We start from the raw sequence: 9739 nt of genomic DNA, 5'->3' as shown, positions 1-9739 counted from the left end.
TTGTGAGGACGAAAATTGGCCTTCGAAGATAACCTACCAAAAGATCCGTTGACCTAAAAAGGTTTCGGTCTAGACTAAAGATGATCTCTCGCCCTATTCTCCCCCCCCCTCCTAACAGACACATCCAAAAAAGTGCTTGGGTCCATGAAAGTACACAGAGGCTCCTTCTTGGCTTTGCTTGGCCATCTGAATAAAGCTCCTTGAGTAAAGACAAGATCAGATTTCTTGAAAGTGAGCCCTCTCATAAAATACGTAATCTGTTCCTGCACTCTGACATTCGTCGTAGCATCCTGGCTTTTCCAACGTGTCCGGGAAAAATTCGAGCCGCTTGAAATACAAGCAAGGAAATTCAAACCCGCATGGATAAAGACACTAATTAATGTCACGGGGACATGCCATTTAAGCACGAAACCACTAATCGACCTCTGAAATAGTGGAAATGTGAGTACATGTCAAGCAATGACTAGGCATTCAGTGCTGGAAGAACTAACACCATTCTTATGGTACTTTAGAGACCGACAATTTGTTGCTGTTTTTTGTCAGGAAATTTAGTTTCGAATTATGCTAATGCCACTAAATAACCACTAAACAAAATAATTAGGCAGCGAAGGTGACCAAGACATGTCTAAGATGTCGTCTAATCAAGTGCGACAGATTGGTTAATCGGAACTCATTCTTCTGTATCGGTATAAAAACCCTAAAAGAATATTGATTACATTTTCCCTTGGTAAACGTGACCAAAGTCAGTTCTTTTTGTCATCATGGCAAAGGCTCCAAATGTTGGTGTTTTTTTCTCCAAAACCATTCCATTGGTCAGGAATCGTGTTGGATATTGGGTTTTGGGTCGGCTCGATGTGTATCTTTGTGCATCTCTCAGGCTGCTGTATTTATGGTGAGCACCATTGTCCTCGCCAGTCGACTCTCCCTCTCTCTCTGCAAATAGTGGCAATCGCACTTCTCTATGGTTGCAGATAGTAAATGGCATAAACGAAAAGCAATGCAATTTTTTTCGAAACTGGTTTTCCCCACTGACCGTGATTCTCGATTTAGATGGAGACCAAAAATTGCCCATCTGGTTTCTCCTCCAAATTTTGGGTCAATAGAGCTATTATGCCAGTCGGTCTTGTCAACATCAATCAGAACAGCGGCTTGATTAGCACGGAATACAATGGATCAAAGTGCTTCAAATAAGGCCCAGATTCTCCGTAAGGGGCGCCACTGAGAAGGTATGAGCGCGATTGAGATACGAAAATTAAATCCATGTCACATAACTAACAACCTACAGTATCACATGAAAATTATGTTTGAAATGAGATGACCAGAAGATGGTATCACAGTGATGCTAATTTTACTCAGAACTGATGGTTTTATTTTCAGGTTTGGCCTTAAAGATCAACCCAATCTAGAACTCTGACAATACTGGCTTGCTTCAGGGTCCAATGGCCGAGCTTTAAGGCCAAAGGGTTAGGGAAATGAGGGAATGTGTGGGCAAAGCCAATTTCATGCAAAAGGAACGCAAAAGCAAACTTCGCAACTCCTGATGAAACAAGAACTACTCAGTCATTGCATGTGAATCAGAAATAGTGTTCCATAAGACGAATTCTCGTGAATGGAAATTTTGTTCAGCGGGTGTTATTTTCCTCTCACAAATTGTAGAAAAACGAAGCTTTTCTTACTGAGGCGAAAGAGTTCATTGGACGAAATGACCATCCAGTTGCTTGACATCCTAATCTGGATGAGATAGTTCTGAGATGAAGGTGATGCCAATTGGAAATGTAGCTTTTCCTTTACAATAACAGGTGTTCAAGTATAGATTTTATGTTGAAAGGGACTACGTCGAGTTTGGCACATTTAGTGAATAGACACTATTTTAGTATTATGCCTATCAAAAGATCTTTCCGAGTCATTCTGTGAGCAAAATAGAGGCGAATCTGTGGCCTTGGAACGGAGATTGTATTTTTTTGACTGCTTTCATTCTTTGTGTCAGATGAACCGTTTTTCCAGATTAATTCAAGATCTGGGATTTAATCTCAAGCCTTTGTCCATGCAAAAAGATTCGAAAACATGTTCTCTTCCAATTGAATTGCACCATTGCACGATGAAAAGAACGAAATTTCCAAAGGATGTTCAAATTGTTTGTGAGAGAACATCACAAGTGTGTGTGTGTGCCACGAAAAGACGCATTGCAGAAATAAAACAGGATTTTGATTGATGGGTGAGAAACGAGCATGACATTGAACAACATGGCTTTCTTACTTTCATCCATTCACCTCAATGGAATGAAGGTCCCTGACTCTCTTTACGCAGTGAGATTTCAAGCGTCATGGATGGGCGCAATATCGTGAGTGGCGAATAATAATAATATTAGTAATAATAATAATGATAATAATAATAATATTGCTTTCGAGACTTTAAAAGTATGAAAAAATCAAGTACAATAAATTTACTCAGTATAGAGAGTGTCCCAATATTTTGAGCTTGTATTGCCACTGTGGTATATGATGTTTATTCAGAGATATGAGTGCCACCGTGCCCTGTCATTGTTGTTGTTTACCTTTGTGAGTCACGATTCCGATCGCAGGCATTTAGGACCTATGCAATAAAGGATCTCTTGTTCCAAGACCTGAAGCCTCATTCAAGCCGAGTCCAGATCATAGCGCATAGGAAGTAGGTGACAAAGAGCTTCCATGACTGCAAAGAGGAGAGCCCTTTCCCCGGTGTCGAAAGTACGACGAAAGTAACGGGAGTCACACAAAATTCGGGGCATCCGTCCCACTTCAATTAGTTTTTGAACACAAAATCGTAGGAAGGAAGGCACGGTTAGTTGCTTACGAAGTTTGAAGAAGGGGCCCAAAAAGGGGGCAAAGCCTCTGCGCGACAAGGAGGAAGAGAGTGACTTTGGGCGAGATGAGGTTGATGCACTCCAGGCATCAAGAAGAGGCTACAAAGCAACGGTCACTCAGGCAAGGCGGATGTCATTAGCTGCGATTGACGCCCCATAAAGCTCCAGAAACTGATGAGCCTGTGTAAGGAGAAATACAAGAGGTATGTCGACGCGGACGACGCCAAACAGGACAAGGATATTGCTGAGCACAAGGACATGATGTGCGACGCAGGTGCCAAAGTGGCACATTTGCGAGACAACTTCAAGCGAGCTGCAGCATAGCAACCTGTTGGGCAAGGGCAGCAGGGAGGAGGACGCCAAGGACATGCACTAGTTCAGCTTCCTAAATTGGACATCAGGAAGCCACCTGTATTGAAGGAAGATGTGGACCACAGAGAATTTATGCACTGGAAGCCGTTATGGAAAAACTGTGCAAGGCTTGTTTCTCTAGATCAGTGAGAGCCGGCAGTTCAAGTAGGTTTGTTCTGGGAGTGCTGCTTGGCTGGATTTTTGAGGACCATCAACCACTCCGTGGGGATTGCAACCGACACAACTCAGAAGTTACAAGACGTGATGGAGAGTAGGTTGTGACCCATCTAAGGAGCCTGCGGAACCGCCCCCTCAACATGCGCGACTCACTCGCGGCCAGACAAAGGGACAGGGAGGACTACAACGGCTTCTGCAAAGAGTTGTTGTAGCTTGCTGGCTATGCCAAGGCGCAGAACATTACACGCGACGGTCTGTTGATTGGCCTTCTGTTGCAGGGGATGCGTCATGAGGACGACAAGGCAAAGACCATGGAAAAGGGCCCGAGCACCTTTTACAAGGCCAGGGGGTATATGTTGGAGCTCGAGACGGCGCGCATAGGCGCAAAGGGCATCGGGGAGGCACGGCAGGCAGACCCAGCGTACGACATGAACCACTTTAGGCAGCCGTCAAGCTATAAGAGGGGAAAACATCCCCGGAAGAATAGCAATGACAAAAGCAGCAAGAGCGAGGGTGCCAGGGACACTCACATAGTGACATCAGTCACATGGGGACGTTTAGGCAAGCTCTGGTAGGTTCCCTTGTTGCCCTTTCAGCTTCGTTAAAACCAGTTCAAAACGCCAATCTTGCATCACTGGCTTTGGCAGGCAAGTTTGTTTGCTGGTACCATCGCTTGCCTAAATGTCCGAATATTCAAATAGGTTGTGGCCCTTCTTTAGTATACATTTCAATTGAGTTTTTCGTGCATCCTCAATCGGTAAGTGTTTGCTTTCTGTATTCATTAATTTCCAAGGGGAGAGCGCTAGCCTTGGAAAGGTAGAAAACATTGCCCTTGGCCAAAATATTTGGATGACTGATTTAGAGCCTAATACATATTTTCCTTGTTAAAGCTTCTGCGGTCATGTTTTCAATCGCTTTTGCCAAGAAAATATATTCTCTGTCATTCATTCTCCAAAAGAGTAATGTTGAAGTTACACTCGCCTTCAAGCCAAGAAGTTTGTTTATGGGGCAAAAACTGCGACAATTCTTTTCTGAATATGCTCTTCACTTCGTTTGCCATTTCATGTCGTTTTGTTTGTGATTAAAAAGTATTGCAAGCTCTCACTCAACTCATCACATTATATTGTGAGAATGATTACAAGCTCGCCAAATTCTAACCTCTTGAACTGAGTTCCACAAAACGATTACCATGACAGTTGTTAGTTGTATTCTTAAACTTTTTTGACAAGAACAAATAATATCAAGGAAGTACAAATAGAGTGAACAAAAGTGACAGTGCATTAGCGAGCATGATTGGCACAGATATTTATAGTCGGGTAGTATTTTTGTAACATTTCGATGCGGTCCTTCAGAAAATAAAAGAAACGCCATCTAGCACGCTAAGAGTCTTGTATTCTTTAACAATTGTCATTGAATAATTACGGTTTGTAGTGAAGTATTATCATCAAATTAGTTATATTTTAGCTGCCAGTGGTGAGCGTTAAGATGAGCGGGCCAAAGGCAACAGAGGCAAGCAAGCCGCATCAAATATAAATCATGATACTCGTTTTTATTGCAGAGATTACTGGGCTTGGAATGGAAAGCTCACCTCCACCTACTTTAAAACAATCATGAGGTTGTTTCACTCATGCAAAAGATGATATTCTTAGTGAAATTCAGTCATGTGTTATGTATCCATAGTCCTAGTTTTCAAATTATTTTTGATCAACCCTATGGGGACGTTTAGTCAAGCTCTGGCAGGTTCGTTTGTTTGATAGTACCAGTGTCAGTGATGCAAGTTTGGGGCTTCAAACACGTTTTTGAGAAGCTGACCCTTGTTTCACATTGCTATATGAGGAAAGGTCAGCTTCGTTAAAACCCAGTTTGAAACGGCAATTTTGCATCACTGGCTTTGGCAGGCAAGTTTGTTTGCTGGTACCAACGCTTGCCTAAATGTCCGAATATTCAAATACTAGCCAGATCCGTCAATGGATCAAATATGATATGAATATAAAACTAAGTGACATATTTTTTCTGTTTTGAATTGCTGGGGATCCCATTCCTATTAGCGATAAGTGCGGTACTTCGAATGAGATGGGAGATATAAGAACGGTTCACTCCGCCAAAAACCATTTTTGGAACGATCAACCAAATCAGCCTCTGCAATTCTCGTGAGTAGGACATCGAATCTGGAACTCCAGTCATGATTAACACATCAAACGGGCATGTGTCAGCAACAAGGACATCTTGAAGCAAGGTGTGAGCATGAAAAAGAGCGTAGAGATGGTGACTTTTTTATGATCAGATTAAGTTGCACTTTGGATTCCCCAGGGGGGGGGGGGCAATCGTATGGTCATAAAATGACATTTCATTTCACATATCCCTTCAATATACATTATATATCCTATTCAATTCCGATTGGCCGTCCAACCGTCCATTCATGTCCACTGCTTTGGGTGCCACTATTTTTGCGCCAATGTCATTCGCTTCATTTCCTTGCATGACAATACCATTTTATCCTGAGTGTCTTGGAAACCAGGTCGCCATTGTCTGCGAAATGAAGGCTTTATTTCGGGGTATTTTGTTTTCATACAAGTCTTACTCCTGGGTGCTTGAAATGAATGTTGCAAAATACATAATTACAAGGATACATAACACATGACTGAATTTCACTAAATATATTATCTTTTGAATGAGTGAAACAACCTCATGATTGTTTTAAAGTTTAGCAGACGTAGTGAATAGTTTCGCCTTCATGTTTGACGTTCTTCAAAATCGTGGTCTCTAGCCAAGACATTTCCTTCTTGCAAGGAGTAAGATTTTTTTATGGACTTCCTTACCGCTACTGGAAATGGAATTCCCAACAGGTCAAGACAAACACCTAATATTAGTACTACTCCAAATGAAAAATGGAAAAATGGAAAATCAATTATAATCCATCAAGTTGTCCCATAATCCAAGGGCACCAAAACAAGTGTTAGTATCTGCTCTGAAGACCTGTGGCGCAAACCATTGACAATTGAAAGTATTCTAGTTGATTTTCAAAGGAACAATTTGAAGGAGGAATTCAAAAGCTGATCAAGTTCATTTTGATCTCCCAATTCATCTCAAACAATGATATCACAAAACCACCTCTACCTGGTCCAGATTTTTGGCGAGTTAAATGAAGACTTAGAGAGGAGAAAAACATTGGATCTTTTTTAGAGACCCACATATGAATACCTACAGTAACTGCAGGAACTCAAAGGAATAGCCAACTCCCAACAAGGTGTTTTAGACTAATAAACATATATTTAAATAACCCAGACGAGTGTCACGAACGTGGTCAGGTGTGGGCATTCCCAAGCAGAAACAGTCAAAATGAGACCGTAACATGAAAGACAACTGAATAACACGTGGGTAAAAGTAGACATCACAATTGGCGGCAAATTCGAGCTTGGGAGATATCGCCCCAACGCCTACATTTTCAGCTATGCTTCATCCTCGTGAGCGGTAAAAAACAGATGCAGTTCTTGTCAAAAGGAGCAAAGTGACCAGACTCTAGGGTTAATAGTTTTGGTGCTACCAAAATGAGGTCAAACTTGGTCGCACTTGACATCTTGTCATTCAAATAGTATAATAATGTCTAAAACGTACTGCTATTCAATTTTCTCTGTAAATCAAAAGAGAGAAATGGGAAAGTTGTCACATCATGTAAAAGAAGGCATACTAAGTTTTTTTGCTTTCTTTGACCATGTCTCGAAGAGAATACATCTTAATATAAACAAGATGGTAACCGTTGTGGGGTAAAATGGGTCAATTTTGAGCTCAATCCAACGTTTTTGTCGATGTCAGAGGTCATGAGTATTTCAGTTTCAGCCCAACAAAGGTACAAAAGGAATGAGCTAATAGCCCGTGCTTGTTCATTCTTCTGGCCTTTGCTGTTCTTTTTTGGGGTGAAATTTCAATGGCCATAGCCTTTGACGTAGACATTCCGTTGAGCTCATAATTGCTCTACAAGAGCCATCTCGATTGAAGGAGAAAATATTTGATTCATTTGGATAAATGTTACACCCACACCCACACCCACACCCACACCCACACCCACACCCACAATCAGCAATAAGAGGAGAGTGCATGGATGCTATGTGGATTTCTCCAAAGCAGTTGACAGGGTGGAACGAACGCCGTTATTCGTCAAACTCCAACTGTGGGGAGTTCCGCGTTCAATCTGTGTCCTGCTGTCCAACATCTATACGGGACTCAGATGCTCCATTCGTTCTGGTGCGGACCTATCCCCCTGCTACTCCACTTCCATTGGCCTTCCGCAAGGGGATCCGCTATCGCCAATTTTTTTCAATCTCTTTGAATTCGACCTGCCCGAAGCCCTCACACACCAAGGCCTTTCCATCAACCATTTTATGGTACGTGGGAAATACCAAGAAAAACGAGATAAGTCAAATAATAAAAAAACTAACCACTTGAGGGAAAAGCATGTTATTGTTATTTTTCCACATGATCAGCATTTAAATAGATGCATTTATTCAATCTGTCCATCCACTTCTCAAAGACGAAAAATAAGCCATCTTGTGAGATATCTTACAGAACCGCCTGTACTCCGTAAATTAGCTCATTATCAGTGACAAAACGATGGCCTGCCAGGCGTTTTTTAAGCTCCGGTAACAGAAAGAAGTCACATGGGGCTAAATCCGGAGAATAGGGGGCGTGGGGTATCAGCTTGATACCTTTTGACTTCATGAAAGCCATCGTTTGTTTACAGCAATGAGGTCGAGCATTGTCCCGATGCAAAAGTCACTCCCCGGCGTATTTGTCATGCCTCTTCTCCCTTAAATGCCTCAAAAATCTTGTCAGAACCTCACAAGTCCCCGTAAGCCCCTTGCAGAAACTTGAACGTCTCAGTGGCCGACTTCCCGGCGTAAACGAAGCTCTTGATAGTGGCAGCCTGATCGGTCATTTTCTTTACACAGAAATTGCACAGGGGCTTGTGAAGGTGATTTTCAAAAACATACCTTAACTTTACAGGAACTCGTCAAGTTGGAATGTTTTGTAAAACAAAAAATCTTCGGAAGTCTTCGACTTTACAAGTAAAATCTTGGATTTGGATAAAAGACATCAATGAGCCGAAGTATTGAGGCTGTCTCGTTCTTCTTTGTATTATTTCCCTCGTACATTATCTCTAATACGCAGACGACCTGGTTCTCTGCCATCAATGCACTCCACGGTTATTGCCAAGAGAACGACCTTCAAGTCAATACCATCAAGACGAAGGCCATGGTTTTCCACAAAGGTCCCATGCCTCCCACCTCTTTCCATATACACAATAATCCGATTGAAATCGTCAATAACTTTAATTATGTCGGCTTCACATTCTCATATCAACTATCCTTTACCAATCACCTCCAGTCCGCAATAACCAAGGCCAGGTCCAGGATCAGATACATATGCAATAGACTTCCCATGAAGAATCTCCAACCCCCACTCCCCCAATAGTCCTTCAACTCTTCCTGATCTACGTCGCCACAATTTTTCTCTACGGCCTTCACCTGTGACTACCAAACTCCCCCCAATCCGCCCTCAAATCCGCCGATGCCACCTTCCCCAAGTTCCTCAAACGATACCTTTGCGTGCCCCAATATGCCAATAATGCATGGACGCATTTTTATGCGAAACCGAGCCTCTCACTATCGGGCTGGCAAGGTTAGTGTCCAACAGTGTTGGAAACCTGACCTTTCCGGAGGTGATGTCCGGACACAAGTTTTCCTTCCCGGTCAAGGACTTATTAACACCTTATCGTCCTTGGCCCGACATCCCCTAGGAGTATTGGCGGTCACGCACCTTTGTTCGGCTCCCAGCCAAATGCCCTAACTGTGTTTGTAATGTCTGTGATTCCCCTTTTCCTTTTTTTCATGTGCATGACTCAACTCTAGTCATAATCACTGTGATAGCACTTTCTAGTCAAATATTTTATTGCCTTTACCTTTTAGACCTTTTTCGTGTTTAATCAACAACGTTTTTACAAGTTTATACATCATATTTTATTTATTATTCATTTCTACGCCATTTCATGACCAAGAGTCGCAAAAAAGATTATTATTATGATTTTATTATTATAACTATGCATTTTTTATCAAAAGGTGTTCCTTTTGTTGTTCTAAAATTGAACAACGCAAGTAGAAATCTTGGCATTTCAAAATTCAATGTAAACATCTATTTATCAAATTCGCACGGCATTCTTCTACAACGACATTCATCAGTTTTGATATGCAATTATGATCAAATGTATGAGATTTGGAAGTGTTAACCGATGGATTGAACCAATTTAATAAAGTCATGTTTTTCTTCTGTGATATCACACGCGAGTCAGCTATTTCATCCTACTGACCATTCTTC

This window comes from Tigriopus californicus, chromosome 6, assembly GCF_007210705.1.
Source record: "Tigriopus californicus strain San Diego chromosome 6, Tcal_SD_v2.1, whole genome shotgun sequence".
In the NCBI taxonomy this organism is placed as follows: domain Eukaryota; kingdom Metazoa; phylum Arthropoda; class Copepoda; order Harpacticoida; family Harpacticidae; genus Tigriopus; species Tigriopus californicus.
Note: the sequence above shows the minus strand (reverse complement) of the source record.